The sequence below is a fragment of the Mobula birostris genome, chromosome 1 (assembly GCF_030028105.1).
Source record: "Mobula birostris isolate sMobBir1 chromosome 1, sMobBir1.hap1, whole genome shotgun sequence".
Lineage (NCBI taxonomy): Eukaryota > Metazoa > Chordata > Chondrichthyes > Myliobatiformes > Myliobatidae > Mobula > Mobula birostris.
In genome coordinates this window covers 207,553,595-207,575,288 of record NC_092370.1, presented here as the reverse complement: position 1 = coordinate 207,575,288, position 21,694 = coordinate 207,553,595, and the positions used below count along the sequence as shown (strand labels likewise).

Here is a 21,694-nt window from a genome sequence, read left to right as displayed (position 1 = left end):
CGCAGTGTATCTTTTTATCTAAGCCACTAAATACAGTTAATATAACAGCTTCTCACTTATTGTACTAAATACCCTGAATACCTTATTTCTCAAACCCATGCCAGTTCTGCTAACCAATTGTTAATTTTTTTCTCTCTAAAAGAGAAGTGAGTAAGTGAAAATTCCTGACAGGAATTGAGCTGGGGATAACTACTTCAAATCTGTGCTGGGGTTTTACACTTAGATGGTGAATTTTTGGAAATATTACTAAGGATTCCCCTTACGTACCTCAGCCCAAATTTCAGTTCCTTTACAATATGCCAAACAGGAAACACGTTCTAGGAGAAAGAAAAAAATTAGTCAAATAAATCAGACCATGTCATTCATCCTGTTAGCCATTGTTGTGGTAACAATGGAAAAGTCTTATCAATCTTACTATGGAAATGACTGTGAATATTGGTGGAGTGGGGTGGGATGAGGCGTTGGAGAAGAAGGGGTACAAAGATGGTCTTTGCCAGCAGTACAAAGTTTGCTCATAACAAAAGGGTTAATTTATACAAAATGATTTTATTATCTAGTAAAATCATAATCTGCTGATCAAATTAGTATAGTACTCTGTGTAATATTCTATTTAGCATTTTGTTCACTTCCATAGGATCATTCTCAAGTGACAGCTTTCTAATTATTTCTCCTGATTCAGAAATCTAACACTAGGCATCAAGCCTGTGGTTTTCTGTTGCATTCCTTATCATTCCCTAATTGCTTATGGCACCCAACGGCAACTCCTTTGTTTGTATCTTCAAAAACAGTTATATTTCCATCTTTAATATCTCTATTTCTCCCTTTCAGGGTTCTTTTGAAGACCCTGACCTGGAGTTACACACTGACTACGGTTCTTTGCTGGAATGGGACCCAATCTTGTGGTTTCACAATCGGCCGCTAATCAGCATGCCAAAGGCTTGGCCTAAGATTTCAGTACAGATTCAGAAGCCTGGGATCTTGAGGAACTGGAGACGAGCGGATCAAGAGTCGGTGTCGCTACAGGAGACCCATGTGTCATTGCGGGAGTTGGAACATCTGCAGTGTGCCTGGGAACCCGAGATCTTTGCGATCTTCAGGCACAGAGCTCGAAAAAAGCAATGTAACTGACTTTTAACATTATAAGCCAGCAAATAGTTTGTTATGTCTCCCTGCTCACTGGAAAATGGAGTCACCCCTTTCTCCCTTATGAGGAGAGAGAGAGAGCCTGCAGCATGTTGAATTATCAGGTGAACAATGTAGTCGTAGGGGTAACAGCAAGTCTGTATCTTTGCTATTGCTTGGCTCACGCTTGAGTGCTGGTAGCGGGTGCGCATTATTTTTACCGGTGGGGGGAGGGGATTGTTGCTTGCTGCCGCTTATGCGCGGGAGGGAGAGGAGCTGGGGTGGGGGGACTTTGGGGTTCTAACATTTAACTGTCGTTCATTCTCGGGGCACTCCTCTGTTTTCGTGGATGGTTGCTAAGAAAAAGCATTTCAGGATGTATATTGTATGCATTTCTCTTGACATTAAACTGTACCTTTGAACCTTTGAACCAACGTCCAGAACTGTAATGACAATTGGCCCAACTATAGCACAGCACATTTTCTACTGTTTTGGCAAATTATTACTTGCTGACCTGCATTAGATTCATCCACTAAACAAAAGGGCATTTGGCAGGGGGAGAAGGAAACGGAAACATAGAATAATTTAAGTGGTGAGAGACAGAAAATTAATAGTGCTCATAGAGGCTATTACTTATAAATGAGTTATTGATTGAGGGAATCCAGCAAAGATTCGCCTAGGATGGTAGGTCTGTTGCATGAGGTAGAGGATTGGGTTGGGCTGATATTCTCTAGAACTGAGCAGAAAAACAGATGATCTCACTGAAATGTACATCATTTCATGGTGTTTTAAAGTGTAGCTGTGTAGATAATGTTTCCAATCACTGAGGTATCAAGGACCAGAATACTCACCTTGCAGGTAAGGGGTTGACAAAAAAGGACAAAGCGAGAATTTTTTTTTTTGTCCAAGGGAAGTTAATCTTTGACTGTAATATGTAGCCTGTTTGGGTCATTAATGACAAAGATTAACTATCCAAGTAATGATTACATTTACAACAGAGATCAATAGCTATTTAAATATTAAGCGATTCAAATAATATAGGAAAGTACAGCTGAAGTAAAAGATCAGCCATGATCTCATTGAGTGGCAGAACAGGCGGATGGGGCTGAATGGCATACTCTTTCTTGTATTTCTGATGCTCTTTCAGACCAAGTACTTTTCAGAGTCAGAGAGTCATGGACATACAGCACAGAAACAGGTCTTTCAGCCCAAATGTATACTGGTCATTTTTTTTAGATTTTAGATTAGATTATGAGGACACGCAGTCCTCTTTTATTGTCATTTAGTAATGCATGCATTAAGAAATGATACAATTTGTTCCTCCAGAATGATATCACAGAAACACAAGACAAACCAGGACTAAAAAAAAACTTTCTTTCTGACACCAGGTCTGATATATAGCTGTAAAGATTCTGCCCCTCAGCCTCTCTATTCACTTTATGTTTACCTATAATTTTACATAATTTCTGGGATGCCATTTTCAATTCTTCAAGTTTAATAAAAACTCTATCATTTAACACTATCATTATGCTTAAGTAACTCAGGCACCATTGTAAATTAGAAGGAACAGAAATCCCAAGCTTTAGGATATCTTGTTGAATTCTTATTCATATTACTCATGTTAAGTTTTGAGAAGTAGGATCACAAGGGCTGTAAACTCAGAATTACTGCTTGTGCCATGCAACAGTGAGTATAGGAATAAAGTGAGGTGGAGGATAAATGCGTAGCTGATGGATTGGAGCAGGGGGCAGGGATTCAGATTTCTGGATCATTGGGACCTCTTTTGGGGCAGATGTGACTTGTACAAAAAGGACAGGTTGCACTTGAATCTGAGGGTGACCAATATCCTGGCAGGGAAGTTTGCAAAAGCTACTGGGAGAGTTTAAACTAGGATTGCTGGGGGGTGGGAACCAAACTGAAGAGACGGAGGAAGGGGTGGTTGACTCACAAATAGAGAAAGCTTGCAGGCAGTGTAACAGGGAGAATAGGCAGGTGGTAGAGAAGGGATGCGCTCAGACTGATGGTTTGAGATGTGTCTATTTTAATGCAAGAAGCATCATGAACAAAGCGGACAAGCTTAGAGCGTGGATCAGTACTTGGAGCTACAATGTTGTGGCCATTACAGAGACCTGGATGGCTCAAGGGCAGGAATGGTTACTTAGGAGTGCCAGCCTTTAGATGTTTCAGAAAGGTCAGGGAGGGAGGCAAAAAAGGTAGGGGCATGGCACTGCAGATCAGAGATAGAGTCACGGCTATAGAAAAGGAGGAAGTCATGGAGGGATTGTCTACTGAGTCTCTGTGGGTGGAAGTTCGGAACAGGAAGGGGTCAATAACTTTACTGGGTGTTTTTTATAGACCTCCCAATAGTAACAGGGACGTCGAGGAGCAGATAGGGAGACAGATTCTGGAAAGGTGTAATTATAACAGGGTCGTTCTGGTGGGAGATTTTAATTTCCCTAATATCCATTGGCATCTTCAGAAAGCATGGGGTTTAGATGGGGTGAAGCTTGCCAGGTATATTCAGGAAGGTTTCCTGACACAGTATGTAGATAAGCCTACAAGAGGAGAGGCTGTACTTGATCAAGCATTGGGAAATGAACTTGGTCTGGTAAACAACAGGAATTCTGCAGATGCTGGAAATTCAAGCAACACACATCAAAGTTGCTGGTGAACACAGCAGGCCAGGCAGCATCTCTAGGAAGAGGTACAGTCGACATTTCAGGCCGAAACCCTTCGTCAGGACTAGCAGGTGTCAAGTCTCTCAGTGGGAGAGCATTTTGGAGATAGTGATCATAATTCTATCTCCTTTACCATAGCACTGGAGAGGAATAGGAACAGACAAGTTAGGAAAGTGTTTAATTGGAGTAAGGGGAAATATGAAGCTATCAGGCAGGAACTTGGAAGTATAAATTGAGAACAGATGTTCTCAGGGAAATGTACGGCAGAAATGTGTTCAGGGGATATTTGCGTGACGTTCCAATAGGACAGGGAAAGGATGGTAGGATACAGGAACTGTGGTGTACAAAGGCTGTTGAAAACCTAATCAAGAAGAAAAGCTAAGCTTACAAAAGGTTCAAAAAACTAGGTGATGATAGAGATCTAGAAAATTATAAAGCTAGCAGGAAGGAGCATAAAAATGAAATTAGGAGAGCCAGAAGGGACCATGAGAAGGCCTTCGCGGGCAGGATTAAGGAAAACCCGAAGGCATTCTACAGGTATGTGAAAAGCAAGAGGATAAGATGTAAGAGAATAGGACCAATCAAGTATGACAGTGGAAAAGTGTGTATGGAACCGGAGAAGATAGCGGAGGTACTTAATGAATACCTTGCTTCAGTATTCACTACAGAAAAGGACCTTGACGATTGTAGGAAAGGCTTACAGTGGACTGAAAAGCTTGAGCATATAGACATTAAGAAAGAGGATGTGCTATAGCTTTTGGAAAGCATCAAGTTGGATAAGTCATGAGGACCGGACGAGATACATCGCAGGCTACTGTGGGAGGTGAGGGAGGAGATTGCTGAGCCTCTGGCAATGATCTTTGCATCATCAATGTGGACGGGCGACATTCTGGAGGATGTCTCAGATGTTGTTCCCTTATTCAAGAAAGGGAATAGAGATAGCCCAGGAAATTATAGACCAGTGAGTCTTACTTCAGTGATTGGTAAGTTGATGGAGAAGTTCCTGAGAGGCAGGATTTATCAACATTTGGAGAGGCATAACATGATTAGGAATAGTCAGCATGGCTTTGTCAAAGGCAGGTCATACCTTACGAGCCTGATTGAATTTTTTGAGAATGTGACTAAACAAATTGATGAAGGTAGAGCAGTAGATGTAGTGTATATGGATTTCAGCAAGGCATTTGATAAGGTACTCCATGCCAGGCCGTTTGAGAAAGGAGGCATGGGATCCAAGGGGACCTTGCTTTGTAGATCCAGAATTGGCTTGCCCACAGAAGGCAAAGAGTGGTTGGAGATGGGTCATATTCTGCATGGAGGTCAGTGACCAGTTGTGTGCCTCAGGGATCTGTTCTGGGACCCATCCTCTTTGTGATTTTTATAAATGACCTGGATGAGGAAGTAGAAGGGTGGGTTACTAAGTTTGCTGATGACACAAAGGTTGGGGGTGTTGTGGATAGTGTGAAGGGTTGTCAGAGATAACAGTGGGACATCAATAGGATGCAGAACTGGGTTGAGAACTGGCAGATGGAGTTCAACCCAGATAAGTGTGAAGTGGTTCATTTTGGTAGGACAAATTTGAAGACAAGAATATAATATTAATGGTAAGACTCTTGGCAGTGTGGAGGATCAGCCAGATCTTGGGGTCCGTGTCCATAGGAGCTCTCAAAGCTGTTCCGCAGGTTGACAATGTTGCTAAGAAGGCATATGGTGGGTTGGCCTTCATAACTGTGAGATTGAGTTCAAGAGCCGTGAGGTAATGTTAAAGCTATATGAGACCTTAGTTAGACCCCACTTGGAGTACTGTGTTCAGTTCTGGTCACCTCACTACAGGAAGGATATGGATACTATAGAGAGAGTGCAGAGGAGATTTACAAGGATGTTGCCTGGATTGGAGAGCATGCCTTCTGAGAATAGGTTGAGTGAACTTGGCCATTTCTCCTTGGAGCAATGGAGGACGAGAGGTGACCTGACAGAGGTGTATAAGATGCTGAGAGGTATTGACTGTGTGGATAGTCAGAGGTTTTTTCCCCAGGACTGAATTGGCCAGCACAAGGGGCATAGGTTTAAGGTGCTTGAAAGTAGGTACAGGGGAATGTCAGAGGTAAGTTTTTTACACAGAGAGTGGTGGGTGCGTGGAATGCACTGTCAGCGACAGTGGTAGAGGCAGATACAATAGGGTCTTTTAAGAGACTCTTAGATAGACACATGGAGCTTAGAAAAATAGAGAGCTATGCAGTAGGGAAATTCTAGGCTGTTTCTGGAGAAGTTTACATGGTCAGCACAACATTGTGGGCTGAGGGGCCTATAGTGTGCTGTAGATTTCTATATTCTATGTTCTAAATACACACGTCACCCTGAAATTATGCTCTAATAAATACCAATTGTTAAGAAACTGGTTAAAGGAGAGAAAATAATGTTCAACTTTTCATGCAAGCCCCTGAAGTTTAAAGTTTAACTGATATCCTTGGAATCAGAACTTATTAACATTTATTTACACAAAATTCTTCACTTTGGATGTCAGTTCCAAAGGAAATCAACAGGGTTGGAGAGTCAGGACCCTCTTATTAAAAGAAATCCTAAAAGCTGCTCCATAAAGATACATTTAATTGGAGATTAATGAAATAGTTGTTACCTGTGAAACTTTGTTTGAATATTACTACCTTGTTAACCTTTCTCTGATCTATTAATACATTACTTGAGTCCATTGACTCTCCTGTAATGATTGACGATCATTCACAAATCCTCTAGTTTGTGAAGTCAAACATTGTATAAATTGGAAACAATATGTTCATATTGCAAGACACAGGAGCAAAATTAGGCCATTCAGCCCATCGAGTCTGCTTCGCTATTCAATTATGGCTGATTTATCATCCCTTTCAGCCCTATTTTATTACTGGAGCAATAAGTAGAACAACCCCAAATTTTAAAAAAAATACAACTGCTGGAAAACTCAAATGAAAAATAAAATTCTGTGAGCAAGTCAGACAAAATGAGCCCTTCCTTTTTCTGGAAAAATATTTTTCCGTGATAATGATGGAAGATTGCATCAATCCTGTTTCTCTCTCAGCAAAACTGCAGGCCTGCTGAGTAATTCCAGTATTTTTTCTACCTAATGTCCTTTACATAATATTTATTTAATGTTCAATGTTTTACTTTCAATATTTGGATTGTTCAAACTTCCACTACTTTGGCAAACAGCCATTCAATTCAGAATAGTTAAATGTTCACAGGATACAGATGATGATGTACTGATCTAATTAATGGCTAAAATGTTGACATTTTTGTTGAGTTTCCATTCAATTTTGATACTATGATACCATACTGGAAATTCTTGAATTGAATGGATTTTCCCTGGTAAATCTCTGAAGGTAAAAAAAAAGGAAAATGTAACAACATAGTAGAGGCCACATAATCTACTCCTTATTCCTTGGTGACCGTAATCATAGTCAGCTTTCCAGTGGCTTTGAAAGAAAGCTCAATGTGGAGAGAACGTGGTATTTTCCTAATACTGTACGATAACGGTTTCAGATGATCAAGATAAATTTTGAAATACTTACTGAAGAAAATTCTATTTCAGAGCTAATATTTTCACAAAGGGTAAATAAATAACTGAAAGCACGTTGTACTAATTAGTTTGCTAACAAGCAAATAAAGCAATAAAAGGAAATGATGGAAGTCACATTTCGATGTAACGCATCGATTTTCTCAAAGGAATTTAAGAAAATGCTTATTTTCTACAATAATTAAGTTATGGTCCTGCATAGCTCAATGGGTAAGGTCTGTGATCTACAACCAAACAGACACATCCTGAATCCCCACCTGTGCTCAATTTACAGAGGGAGATCCTACTTTAACAGTGCCAAGTTTTTAAAGGTAGAAATTAATCTGGACTCCCACTATCTCAAGACCACTGTCAACAGAATTGTCCTCTAGGCCTAAGTAGCCATTCACATTCTTGAAAGTGCAAGTTTTACTTCAGGAAGGAGTCAGAAATACACTGGTCTCTATGACAGTTCTCTTCTAAATTGCTGGCAAAGTATAAACTGATTTCTGCCCCATGTTTCAGGCCAATGACTTCAAACAATAACTCTCTCAACAAAGGTGCTGCCTGACATGTTAATTACATCAGCATTCTCTGCTGATGCTTCAAATTGTACATCCACAGCATTTCACAGCAATTTGTCTGGGCTATATTGGTTTCACTTTGGCCTATGTGACAATAAGACACCCTTGTCTTTATTTTTACCAGAATATTGTCTTCAGGTCCTAAGGAAACTCGAACATTGATAGCTCCATATAAGAATTAGAAGTTTGCTAATTGTCAAGGTTGTTTTAAAACATTTCCTTTTGTTCATTTTGAGCATGCCTGGCAAATCTTGCATTTATCGTCTATCTCTTGCTGCCCTTGAGAACATGGAGCCGCCTTCTTGTAGTCCCCTTGGTGAAAGTGCTGGCAAAATACTTCAAGATAGTGCATAACTTGGAGAGAAATCTGTAGGTGGCAGTACTCCTGAACTTTTGCTGCCCTTGCCTTAGTTGGAGGTAGAGGTTGCAGATTTGCCTAACAATTGCAGTACATTTTGTAAATGATACAAACAGCAGCTACTCTACATAAATAGTGGAGAAAACAAATATACAGGATGTTTTGAAAACTAATGGAAATAAAATTTACAGCTCAGAGAAGAGATGATAAATTGGAATATTCAGCAAGCAACATCTTGTTCAACTCTAAGGCTACATCCACACTACACCGGATAATTTTGAAAACGAAGTTTTTTCTCTTCGTTTTGACCTTCCGTCCACACTGAAACGCTGTTTTCAGCCCCTGAAAATAGAGATTTTCAGAAACGGTCTCCAGAGTGAATAATTCTGAAAACGCCTAACATCCGTTGCAATGTGTACAGGGTAACCGGAGCTTTTTAAAACCGCTGTCATGACGTGCCAGAACAAATGGCAACAGTCCAGCATTTCATTGTTTTCTTATTATTATTATTATTTATTGTCGCCAAACAATTGACACTACAGCGTACAATCATCACAGTGATATTTCATTCTGCGCTTCGCAGAACCTAACAATTTCAGAACAGACAGCAACAAGACTGAAGCCAGAAGAGTTAGAAATGTACTCACCAAATACTTTGACCCATAGCTTACTGAATAAATAAGTATACTCACTTTGCCCTGTTTTCTGTCCTTGCTTGTATGAAGGTGGTTTACCTATTTATGCAAGTACTTCTCTGACAATAGATGTGTAACAGCCTAATGTAACATTGTATGGAAATACAAGATAACACTGATGTAGACATGTTTTATACATTTAACAAGGTGCTTTATTAATGCAATAGAGTTAGTCAGTTTTTCAATGTTCGTCGTCAGCCGGGTCATACTGTCCGTGAACTCCCAGTCGGTTGCCTCCATACGCTCCGGTATTTGTGTTTTTAGTTTTAAGTCCTGCTGCATGAGAGCCAAGAGCAATTCCTTTTAAGTTTTTCTACTCTGTAACTGGACAAACGCGCACTGAAAGTATACCGTTTCCTCTTCGCTTGTTTTCTGTGTGTCCTGCGTGTGCCCAGTAGAGGAGATTCGCCCAAATATCCGTGTTAGTATGGACAGAGATATTTTGAAAAATGCTTAGTGTGTACACCTGTCATTCTTACTCGAAACTGGCGTTTTCAAAATTTCCAGTGTAGTGTGGACGTAGCCTCAATTTTTCAATCAAATCTCTTAATCTTTTCTATTTACACCTCATTCCTTTTCTTCTCACTCAGGTTTTCCTGGGGAAGGATCAAATCTTGATTCTTCCTTTATTCTGTTCCCTTCTTTCTCCAGCTTGCCTTCAAAAAATTCTTGATCCTCATACTTGCTTCCTGACTGCTGAAATTTCCAACATTTACTCGCACTTAACAAGATAAAATCCTATGGTGTTACAGGAAAGATGAATGGCTGACAAGCAGGAGGCAGCGAGTGGGAATAAAGGAGGCCTTTTCCAGTTGGCTGCCAGTGACTAGTGGTATTCCTCAGGGGTCAGTATTGGGACTGCTACTTTTCACATTGTTTGTCAATGATTTAGATAATGGGGAAATGATGGCTTTGTGGTAAAGTTTGCAGGTGATATGAAGGTGGGAGGAGGGGTAGGTATACTGAGGAAACAATGCAATTGCAGCAGGACTTAGACAAATTGAAAGATTAGGCAAAAAAATGGCAGATGGAATACAGTGTTGGGAAATGTATGATAATGCATTTTGGTAAAAGGAACAATCATGCGGACGATCATCTAAATGGGGAGAAGGTTCAAACATCAGAAGTGCAGAGGAAATAGCAGTCCACATGCAAGACTCCCAAAAGATTAATTTACAGGTTGAGTCTGTGGTAAAGAAGGCAAATGATGGCATTTATTTCAAGGGGAATAGAATATAAAAGCAAGGAGATAATGCTGAGGCATTATAAGACACTAGTCAAGTCATACTTGGAGTATTGTCAACAGTTTTGGGTCCATATCTAAGAAAAGATGTGTTGTCATTGGAGAGAGTCCAAAGGAGGTTCACAAGAATGAGTCCAGGAATGAAAGGGTTAACATGTGAGGAGCGTTTGGCAGATTTGGGCCTGTACCCACTGGAATTTAGAAGAATGCGGGGGGATCTCATCGAAACCTACCGGATGTTCAAAGGACTAGATAGGATGGATATGGACAGGATGTTTCCTGTGATGGGGGTATCTAGAACTAGAGGGCACAGCCTCAAAATTGAGGGGTGACCTTTTAGAACAGAGGTAAGGAGAATTCACAGCAGTGAATCTGTGGAATGATCTGCCTCAGACTGTGGTGGAGGCCAAGTGGGTATTTTTAACGTGGAAGTTGATAAGTTTCCTGATCAGTCAGAGCATCCAAGGATATGGTAAGATGGCAAGTGAATGGGGTTGAGCGGGACTGGGATCAGCCATGATGGAATGGCGGAGAAGACTCAATGGGCTGAGTGACTTTATTTTGCTCTTATGTCTTATGATCTTAAACAATGCACTTCGATATTGCCTGATGTCTCGCAGACTTTTCTGGACTTATACCATTAATCAGTAACGATGCAACTTCAGTGCAAATGAAGCTTGGAAAGTTGAAGTTCACAAAAAGTTACATGCATCTCATGAAAGGCCTTATTCATAAGATCGCCGTCTTTAGTCTTCCACACATTTGTACCAATGCAAATGCTATAAGCAGCGAGAGTGGATAATTGATGCATTAGCTCTCCAAAATGAACATGGGAATATATACTTTCATGATCAATTTGCAAACATGAAGAAAATATTACTCAATACAGATCACTACCCCTGAAACAATTATCTGGTTTCATCACTTGAATAGAAAACTACGTCAACAGTAGCTGCAAGAAAAAGAGCTGAGTCTAGTCACTCAGGTTTGGGTGAGGGGAAAATTACAAACCTACATATAAAGTTCAAATGTAAAGTTGCAATTTGCATAATGATAACAGAGTGTGACAGGAAAGTACAGAGCGTTTAATTCTAATAACTTTTGGCAAAGAAATTAACAAGTAAATTCTGTAAAAAAGAAGTTAAAAAGTAAAAAATAGTTAAAATTAAAAGGATTGGATAAAGAACAAAATACAGGAATAGAAATGTACTTCTTTTCAAGATGACAGGGTGTTCTTGTCAGCAGGGTGCCAGAAGGAACAGCAAGCTGTAGTTCATATTAATGTCTTAAATGGAAAAACACAATGTTACATTTCCAAATGTGCTGACAATACAAAACTGTGCATGGAAAGCAATGTGTGAGGAATTCACAAAATGTGAAAAAAGAATATAGGCAGGTTAAGCAAGTGGGAAAGACAACACAATATAAAATTATGAACTTCAGCATTTTTACTTTTTCATGTTTAACATTTTTACATAGTAAGAATTAGTAAATTTCTTTCTACGAAGTACATAGCAGTGTGCTGGTTCATGAAATGCACAATGTAAACCAGGAGACATACCAAGAAGCCGCAACTACAAATGATATGCTGGCCTTTTCCAGAGCACCTGGTCACTATCTGCAACAGCCATCTTAATCTTTTGGTTGCATGTCATTCTAACTCGCTTCCCACTCCTGCACTGGCATGTCTATCCCCTAAAGGGGCCAAACACAAATTCGAATAACAGTTCTTATAGAATTTGGGTCACTCATAACTCAAAGGCACAAACAATGAATTTTCCAACTTTGGGTAACCCACAACCCAATTCCTCCAACACACATTCATCTGTCCACCTCATTTTATTCTCACTTTATTCACCTCTCCAATCCCTCCCCTCACCTGTATCATTAAGCCATCATCCCCTCCCCATCTGATTCAACCCATCACCGACCAGTCTTTCCCCTGATACACCAACAAACGTTCCTGTTCGCTTTGTCCTGATGCTGGGGCTTGACACAAAGTGTCGACTTTCATCTTTTACCTCCACAGATCCAAGCATTCTTCCAGCATTCTGTTCATTGTTACAGGCAAATCTTTGGTACAATCACAGTGCGCTCTTCACAAAAAAAGTGTGGAGTTTCAGATTTCCATATTCTGATTCTTAAATCCCGCCCCCTCCCCTCTTCTTCTAATCCCCACTCTGGCCTTTTGCCTCTTCTGATCTGCTTATCACTTCCCCCTGGGACCCCTCCTCCTTTGCTTTCTCCTATGGTCCACTCTCCTCTCCTGTCACCGATTCCTTCTTCTCTAGCCCTTTACTTTCCCACCTACCTGGCTTCACCTATCACCTTCTAGTTAGCCTCCTTCCCCTCTTCCCACCTTTTTAATCTGGCATCTTCCCCTTTCCTTTTCAGTCCTGAAGAAGGGTCTCGGCCCGAAATACTTGTGTGTGTTGCTTTGGATTTCAGGCATCAGCAGATTTTTTTCACATTTGTAATGTTAACTGTTTATTCATTTCCATAGATGCTGCCCAACCTACTGAGTTCCTCCAGCATTTTGGGTGTGTTGCTTTGAATTTCCAGCATCTGCAGACTCCCTGATCCTTAAATCTACAATGTCTACTTCCCCACCCCCACCATGTTCAATTATTCAACTGTGGTTTCATCTTACAGTAGTTGATCCTTTTGCTCATCATGAGTTTCTCAACAGCTCACTGTGATTTCACCAAACCTGAGACTCCCTAGGCTTTGTAATTTTTTTTTAATATGTCTTTAAAGATATAACACAAGAGTTTATACAGCAAAATCTGTACATGAAATATACACTAAGTGGCCACTGAGTATATGAGTGTTCAGGGGTTACCACTGAGTGTATTTCTGTATGTGCGTGGTCTTTTGCTGCTGTGGCGGATCCACTTGAAGGTTTGATGTGTCATGCATTCAGAGATGCTCTTCTTGCACATCACTGCTGTAACGCGTGGTTATTTGAGTTACTGTCACCTTACGGTCAGCTTTAATTAACCTAGTCATTCTCTGACCTCCCTCAGCAACAAGGTATTTTGACTCACAGAATTGCCATTCACTGGATACTTTTTGTTTCTCACAACATTCTCTGTAAACTCCAGAGACTGTTGTGCGTAAAAATCCCAGAAGATCAGCAGTTTCTGACGTACTCAAACCACTTCATTTGGCACCAACAATCATTCCATTGTCAAAGTCACTTAGACACTTAGATCACAATTCTTCCCCATTCTGATGTTTGGTCCAAGCAACAAATGAACCTCTTGATGATGACTGCATGCTTTTATGCATTGAGTTACTATCACATGACTAATTAAATATTTGCATTATTGAGCATTTGTACAATGCATCTAAGAAAGTGGCCTCTGAATACATATAGGTTTCCAAAAGGCATCTGACAAATTGACACATAATAGTTTGGTACATAACTAATGAGTGCTTGGTATTGGAGGAAGTATGTTAGCATAGATGGAATGCTGCCTAGATAACAGAAAACAATGATTTGGAGTACTAAATCTTTTTCAGATTGGAAAGATATAACAAGCAGAATACCACAGTGATCAGCCTTTGGCCCTCAATTAATTTAATATATAAATGACCTGGAGAAAGGGGTAAATTGTAAGCTCTCCAGGTTTGTCAATGACAAAAAAATGGAAGGACTGTTATGACAAAGATATTGTGATCATACAACAGGATATAAACAGATTGAGAGATTGGACAAAATCTTGGCAAATAGATTTCAACTTGTGAAGTCATTACTTCAGTAGGAGGAATCAAAAGGTAAACTACTCTCAATGAAGAATGAGTGAAGTACAGAGGGATCAAGGTGTTCTGGTGAATGAATCACAAAATATGAGCAGGCAAATACATCAGGTAATTATGAAAGTGAGTGGCATTTTATTCCATTGAGGATACAATTTAGATACAGGGAATTATTTATTATCATTGTATAGGGTGTTTGTAATGCCATGACATGAATACTGCACACAGTTTTGGTCTCCTTACCTGAAAAGGAATATTGTAGCATTGGAGGCTGGTTCACCAAGCTAATTCCTAGGATGTTAGGTAGGACTGTCCTATCAAGAGAGGCTTAACAGTTTAGATAAGTATTCTGCAGAGTTTAAAAGAATATACAGTATTTAAACAAGACTTTGAGGGAGCAGAACAGAGATGATGTTGAGATGATTTCATTAGCGGGAGCGTCTCATACAAGGGGTCTTAGCTACATGATAAGAGACCCGTTCTTTAAAATGGAGGTGTGGAGAAATTTATTTTTGCAGAAGGTGGTGAATCTCTGGAATTCTCGGCCCCAAAAGCATGCTTGATCATTAAAAGTACTTAAGGCCAATGTGGAAAAATTCTAGTCTAAGAGGAAAGCACAGAAGACGAGCTGAGACCACTATAGATCAGCAATAATCAAAATTAATGGTGAGGCAGACATGAAGAGCTTGCTGGACTAGTCCTGTTCATAGTTTCTTCTGTTGCTGTTTATACCTGCCTTCCCATTTCAACTTTCCCAGTATTTTGATTTTTTTTCTGAAGGCCTGCCTAAGCCAACTAATACATATTTAGTGTTTCTCCAAATTGTTCTTCACACCTTCTATCTTCTTGCCAAGCTAAACCGCTGGCTGCAGCTTCAGTTGTCTAGAAACATAGAAAACCTACAGCACAATACAGGCCCTTTGGCCCACGATGCTGTGCCGAACATACTTATTTTAGAAATTACCTAGGGTTACCCATTGCCCTCTATTTTTCTAAGCTCCATGTACCTATCCAGGAGTCTCTTGAAAGACCCTATCATATCTGCCTCCACCACCATCGCCAGCAGCCCATTCCACGCACTCACAACTCTCTGCGTAAAAAAACTTGCCCCTGATATCTCCTCTGTACCTACTTTCAAGCACCTTAAAACTGTGCCCTCTCATGTTAGCCATTTCAGCCCTGGGAAAAAGCCTCTGACTATCCACACGATCAATACCTCTCATCATCTTATATCAGGTCACCTCTCATACTCCACCGCTCCAAGGAGAAAAGGCCAAGTTCACTCAACCTATTCTCATAAGCCATGCTCCCCAATCCAGGCAACATCTTTGTAAATCTCCTCTGCACCCTTTCTGTAATTTCCACATCCTTCTTGACGTGAGGTGATTAGAACTGAGCACAGGACTCCAAGTGGGGTCTGACCAGAGTCCTATATAGCTGTATCATTACCTCTCGGCTCTTAAACTCAATTCCATGGTCGATGAAGGCCAATGCACCGTACGCCTTCTTAACCACAGAGTCAACCTGTACAGCAGCTTTGATTGTCCTATGGACTCGGACCCCAAGATCCCTCTGATCCTCCACACTGCCGAGAGTCTTACCATTAATACTATATTCTGCCATCATATTTGACCTACCAAAATGAACCACATAGGGAGGAAAAGGGAGGAGGCCCTGAAAACAGACTACAGGGAGTTAAGAAGGAAGTTAAGAATCAGGACCTCAAAGGTAGTAATCTCCTGTTCAAGTTCAGTTTATTGTCATTCAACTGTACACATGTATACCACCAAATAAAACCACACCTCCAGACCAAGGTGTGCAACACAGTACATATAACTCACACACACAAAAACACATAAAAGCAATATTACCATAAATAAATTAACAAATAATAAGATGCATTTTGTTTCTCGTTCCTTAAGGTTATTAAAGCCAGGGGTGGTAGTGCAGACAAGCTCCCATTATCTAGTAAATGCTCCCAATGGTGTGTACCTCAAATAGCCTCTGACAACTAAGTCCAGCTCCCAGCCTTCACGTGTGGCCTAGCTACTAAGCCTGACAGAACAATTTCTACTGACAGGAGAAGGGGCAGAGACGGATTACTTTAAACCCTGTCACTTCAGGCAGATGGGGCTCGTCAGCCGTGGTGGACTGCTCATCGAGGAGAAGGAAAACTCTTAACTCAAATCTCCGCTACTTTGTGGCTATACCCACTCATGAGGAAGGCTTTGGGAGTAAACAACGAGAGAAAAATCTGGAGTTAAGAGTCCTTAAGGCAGTCCTACATTGAGTTCAATGCTGACTGGCAACTCCTGCGATGCTGCTGGTGCCGAACAGTATCGGTCTCTGGCGTTCCTTTGGGTTCATCAGATGCATGGAGAGGGGGGCTTGCTACATGGGCAACAGCTTACTCTCCATATTATACAGCCAAGCTTGTGTATCTAGACAGCTGGAATGCAAATCCACGGTCAACTCTGACCAACAGAGGCTTCAGACCAAAAGATTATACTGTACTCCAAGATAAACAGGTACAGCGAGTCCACCACATCAGTGATCTATTGTTTGGAGCCGCTGGCCGGGATGTCAAAAGAGCCGACGGATGAGTCAGAGAAGGAGAAGCCAGCGCTCGGCTGGGTGAAGGAGAAGCTGGTGCTTGGCTGGGGGCAAGTTTGGAGGAAGTGACGTAGGTGCAGACTATGCTATTGCCTGCTACTCAAAAACATAAGAGATGGTGCGCAAAAGCAGCATGCAATGTAACCGTGAGTGACTGCCTTGAACGTTTCTCTTGTGCTTGCAAGACGCTATTGAACATTGATAATATGAGATGCCAGGCCTGTTTCCCTCGTTTTGTGGTAAGGCAGGCAACGAGGCAGCAGCGTGGCCTTGGTTGTAGCGAAGACAAGGCCTCAAGCGGGCTTGCCTGCTGCTGCAGTCCAGGTGAGACAACACTGCCACATGGAGTTTGTGCTCGGTTAGGAGCCGGCCTCTACCATCAGTGCTCCCCTCCAGTGTCCGACAGGTGGAAGGACAGGCTGGATTTCCAGGAGCTGTACCATCGTTTGCATGTCGCTCAGGGACTTGGACTATACAAGTTCTTGCGTAACGATGTGTGTGTCTTTTTCCTCTCTTGCTATTTTGAATGTATGTTATACACCTGGGCCCCAGAGGGATGCTGTCTCATTCTATCCATGTATGGTGTGAATAGTAATTAAACTTAATTTGATATTATTATATTGTGAAATATATGTGATACCGATGGATATTACTTTCCTTAACTAAAATGTGTGATCACAAATCCTTCGGCAAAAGGAGACAGCCGCACTCAATCAGTAATTTGTTTACAAGATTTGTTTTCAGGAAACCTGAGTAAGGTTGTGCACAGCATTGATAGCAATGCAAACACCCCTATGAAAGGGATGAACTATCTTCAGCTTATTGAAAAACATTACCAGCTGACCTGATGAACTGACAGCAACAGAGACAGTGATTCAAACTTGCTTCAAGGAAATGGCAAGAATTGTTTGTGGGAAATAAGATTTTAAAGATGGACTGATATGGACTTAGAATATGGAAGCTGATATCTTGTTATGTGTTTATGGAAAATTATAATGGTGACATTCCTTGGAGGTTTTGGAAACGTGTGCAACTGAGATTGAGGAAGTGAATATTCTGTCACAATGAAGGGCGCTGGAAGCGGACCCAAATGCAAGACACAGACACTGAAGTACAAGGAACAGGACTTGATAGAGTAGGGATGTGACAGGATACAGACAAGGAGCAGGGACAAGAACGCAGACTAGGGCTTGGACCCTGAGCCAGAGACTGGACAAGGACCCAGAACCTGGGTCTTGCCACGGGCTTGGGCCCCAGAACCAGGCATGGACATGACATGACTGCAGGACTGGAGGCTGGGGCCTTGAGGCTTGGAGACAGGCTTGGGGTCTTGAGGCTTGGAGACAGGCTTGGAGTCCTGAGGCTTGGAGACAGGCTTGGGGTCCTGAGACTTGGAGACAGGCTTGGGGTCCTGAGGCTTGAGCTTGGAGACAGGCTAGGGTCTTGGTCTTGAGGCCTGCAGGCTGGGGTCTTGGGTCTAGGGTACTTCGAGGCTTGGGTATGGACTCTGAGCCAGAGATTGGGCAAGGACCCAGAACCTGGGATTTGACTCGGGCTCGGACTTCAGAACTAGGCGAGGACAAGACGAGGCTACAGGACTGGATATGGCTTGGGTGAGGAACTCCAGGGTAAGGCGAGACACAAGGACAGGTAAAGGCACATGGACAGGCCTCAGATAGGACTAGACTAGGCATGGACTGAATGAGGGCCTTCAGGAGCACGGAGCCTTGGACTAGAAGAGACAGGAGCACAGAACACAGAGCCGGGACCCCTCCTCGGGAACAGGACATAGGCCCGGGACCCATACACAGAACACTGAACATGAAGAGACGGATCCTAACACAAGGTGGCGGCAAACGGCTGGACCCACCTAGCTAAGGCGTGGACACAGAGACAGATCCCAACACTAGGTGACTGCAAATGGCCGGACCCACCTAGCGAGGGCGTGGACACAGAGACAGATCCCAACACTAGGTAGCGGCAAATGGCCGGACCTACCTAGCGAAGGTGTGGACAGAGAGAGACAATTCCACACAACGAAAGACAGTTCCTTATCTTGACCTAACAAGGTTCCGGTCTTGCTCCAGTGGTAAAACTTCAGCGATACAGGCGGGGTATACAGGCGAGGTATCTAGGCAGAGAGTCAGGCGAGGAAGGAAAAGACAGGGAGGGGAACAGGACAGTCCAGCAGGGAATTCCTGGTTTGCAGAGGTATTTATGTCTCAGCCCCAAAACAAGAAACATGTGCCCACAACAGAAACTGGGGAAAACCAGAAACCCTGGAACAAGGAGTCGTGGACCGGACCATGAACCGGAAAACGGATCTCACGGACCGGACTATGACATATTCTAAAGAGAAAATCACACACAGAAACCCCTACATTGGGAAGTACTCCAAAGAGTTCTTTGAGCATTGGAGTGAAGAGAGCCTTTCTAGCACTGGTAACCCACTGGGACAGATGAAGGAGTGACAGTCTGTTCCCAAGAGGAGTCACACCCTGATATTGGTAGAATGAAGCTGAGTTAGAAATCTTTGCTTAGAAATTGGGGTGGGGAGGGAGTGATTGTGACTCTGACAAAGAGCTTTCTGCTGGTCATTTTTGTACCTGCTGATTTATTTACTTTGAGATACAGCATAGATTCAGTTTTCATGACTTTGCCTCTGTTGCTGTCCTGTCTCCTTTCTGTTTCTCTCATGACTGCTGACACACAACAGAAGAAAGGGGAATTAAATCTGTTGGCACATAAAATCACAAGAATATAAAGAGTTATACATATAGCGTGGATAGAAGTTTAGATAGCAGATGGTGGATAGTATAGAATTCCACTACTTGTAGTACATAAATGCAAAAAAAATGCTTGCAGTTCACAAGAGCAAACCTTTTAGTTATTTAAGTATTTTGTGTGTACTGTTTTCTTCTTGTTTTATGCCAAGTGCAAACTTGTTATTTTCACAAAATTATTTGAAGATTTTTTTATTCGGTTAATACCATCTGTTTAACAAAAGAAAAGCCTCAATTTGCATTGTGGCATATTAGCTTATGATGTGCATTGATCTAAAATTCAGCTCTACATTTCAGTTCAGCATTTACCATACTTAAAATAAATGAGTTGTTGCTTACAGTAATGAGGAAAGACAATTTTAGGCAAAATCATTAACCATTAATGCTCTAATGTCTCTGAACAATGATATTTTAACCAAGAAAAAAATAGCAATTTCTAGAAACATTTAAAAGTCACCACTTTATGATATCATAGTGATTTCCAGTAGAATCTTGTTTCAATTTTTTAGTGCACTTCCATATTTCTCCAGAAGGAAAGTAATGGCAGAAGTGCCAAATAGACAAATTGATGACAGTCAATCTTAAATCTGAATTCCAACATACAAGGATAGTAAGGCTAAAAAGCCTGAGAAAAATTCCTGAATTCCTGCCTTTTAAGAAAATCATGCTGTTAACATTATAAAGTTGGCAATATCTTGAGGCACTTGGAAATAGTTAGCAATTATGATCAGCTCCAATCTTATATGAAGAATCTGGACAAGTAGGGGGACTTTGGGGTTCTAACGTTTTTACTGTCACTCATGCTTTGGGCCACTCTTTTGTTTACATGGATGTCTGCAAAGAACAAGAATTTCAAGTTGCATATTGTCTGATATTAAATGGAACTATTGAACGCTGAATGACACCAATCATGTCATTCATGTATAATAAAGACAAACATTAAAACTGGGTAATTAAAAAGAGTTAAGTACTTCAAAAACATATTTCAGAAGTGACAGTGATATTTAGAAGTGTTATCATTTCCACTTCAGATGCATTAATTGCATTGTCTTTATATTGATACAGGTCGACCTTCACTAATCCGGCACCATTGGGACCTGAGGAGTGCCCGATTAGTGAAAATGCCAAATTACAGAAGGATCGCATTAAGCAATAGCTAACCGCCTCATCATACCTTTAAAATATCATGTAAAGCAGTACAAGTTAGATAATAATGAAACAGAAATATTAACCGAGTAGCAAGTGAAATTTTAATGAAGTAATATACTGTACAGGCACGGATAAAATAAAGGGTACAGGTAAATGTACAGGAATTAACTTGTACAGAAAAGTTGAGCACTTCCGCTTCTAAAGTGAGACGTTTCATATACCTTCAGGCAAAGTAACATGTCTGCAAGTGTGGGGTTGTCAGGATCATCAACATCTTCATTTTGAAAATGAGTGAAGCAGCAGGAACTGGTGCTGAAACTGGTTGGCGGCAGCACATCTGGGTGAGCAGAAGTTGATGGCACTGGATTTTGAAGTGTTAGCTCCCCGTTGCACTTTTTCTAGCAATTTTTTTGAACATATCTTCCAAAGTAAGTTGTTTCGTATATTTTGGTCTCTCTCTGATTAGCTTATCCTGCAGCATATAAACACTCATTATTTCTTGCTCAGTTATAAAACTTAGTTGCTCTAATCCTTTCAGCAATTCACCTGTCAACTTAATTAGCCTGTCAATAGAAAGTCTCTCTGCTACAGCCTCCTCATCTTCATCACTGCTTTCTCCTCCAGTATCTTCCTTCTCTGGATGTACAACCATCTGCACAATTTCCGAGTCAGTATAATGATGAATATAGTAGGCTCATCCTCATCTATATTCATCCATTCTTCAACATTGTCATCATTGAACCTTGATGCAAGATCCTTGGCAGGAGGATTAGTTAGCTCTTGAGCAAAAGAAAGCAGTTCACCTTGGAAACCCTAAAGCCTGTAAAGTCATTTCCAATGTCTTCATCAGGTGCAGACTCAAACATTAAACCCGGCCATAATCTATGCCAACCATTCTTCAGTGTGGATGGCTCTACAGACCTCCAACAGCACAGTAAATCATCTCTTTCATATTAAAATCCTTTATAAATTCCTTTACCGGTCTGCCAGCATTAACTGCACTCAAAAGGCGCCTCATAAAATACTTCCACTTGAGGGAACAGTACTTCGACTTGAGAGAACACAATATGCCATTGTCCGGGGTTGAATTAATGACGTACAGTTAGGTGGCAGGAAGATACCGAAAACATTGTTTTTTTATCAGGCGTTCTGCTTTCGGGTGTGCT

At 41.3% G+C, this 21,694-nt stretch overlaps 1 long non-coding RNA gene across 5 annotated transcripts in view; it reads right to left on the bottom strand.

Annotated features, from left to right (window-relative positions):
- Nucleotides 1-21,694, bottom strand: part of LOC140203930 (uncharacterized) — a 46,506-nt gene that overhangs the window by 16,270 nt on the left and 8,542 nt on the right. For 3 of the 5 annotated variants that reach the window (XR_011887456.1, XR_011887450.1, XR_011887455.1), the window contains exon 5: nucleotides 19,245-19,330. The exons of 1 other annotated variant lie outside the window; for it this stretch is intronic. This is a non-coding gene — a long non-coding RNA (uncharacterized lncRNA). Of the gene's footprint in view, nucleotides 1-19,244; nucleotides 19,331-19,870; nucleotides 20,214-21,694 lie in introns of those variants that run through there. One more of the 5 variants, XR_011887454.1, reaches the window with a different exon arrangement.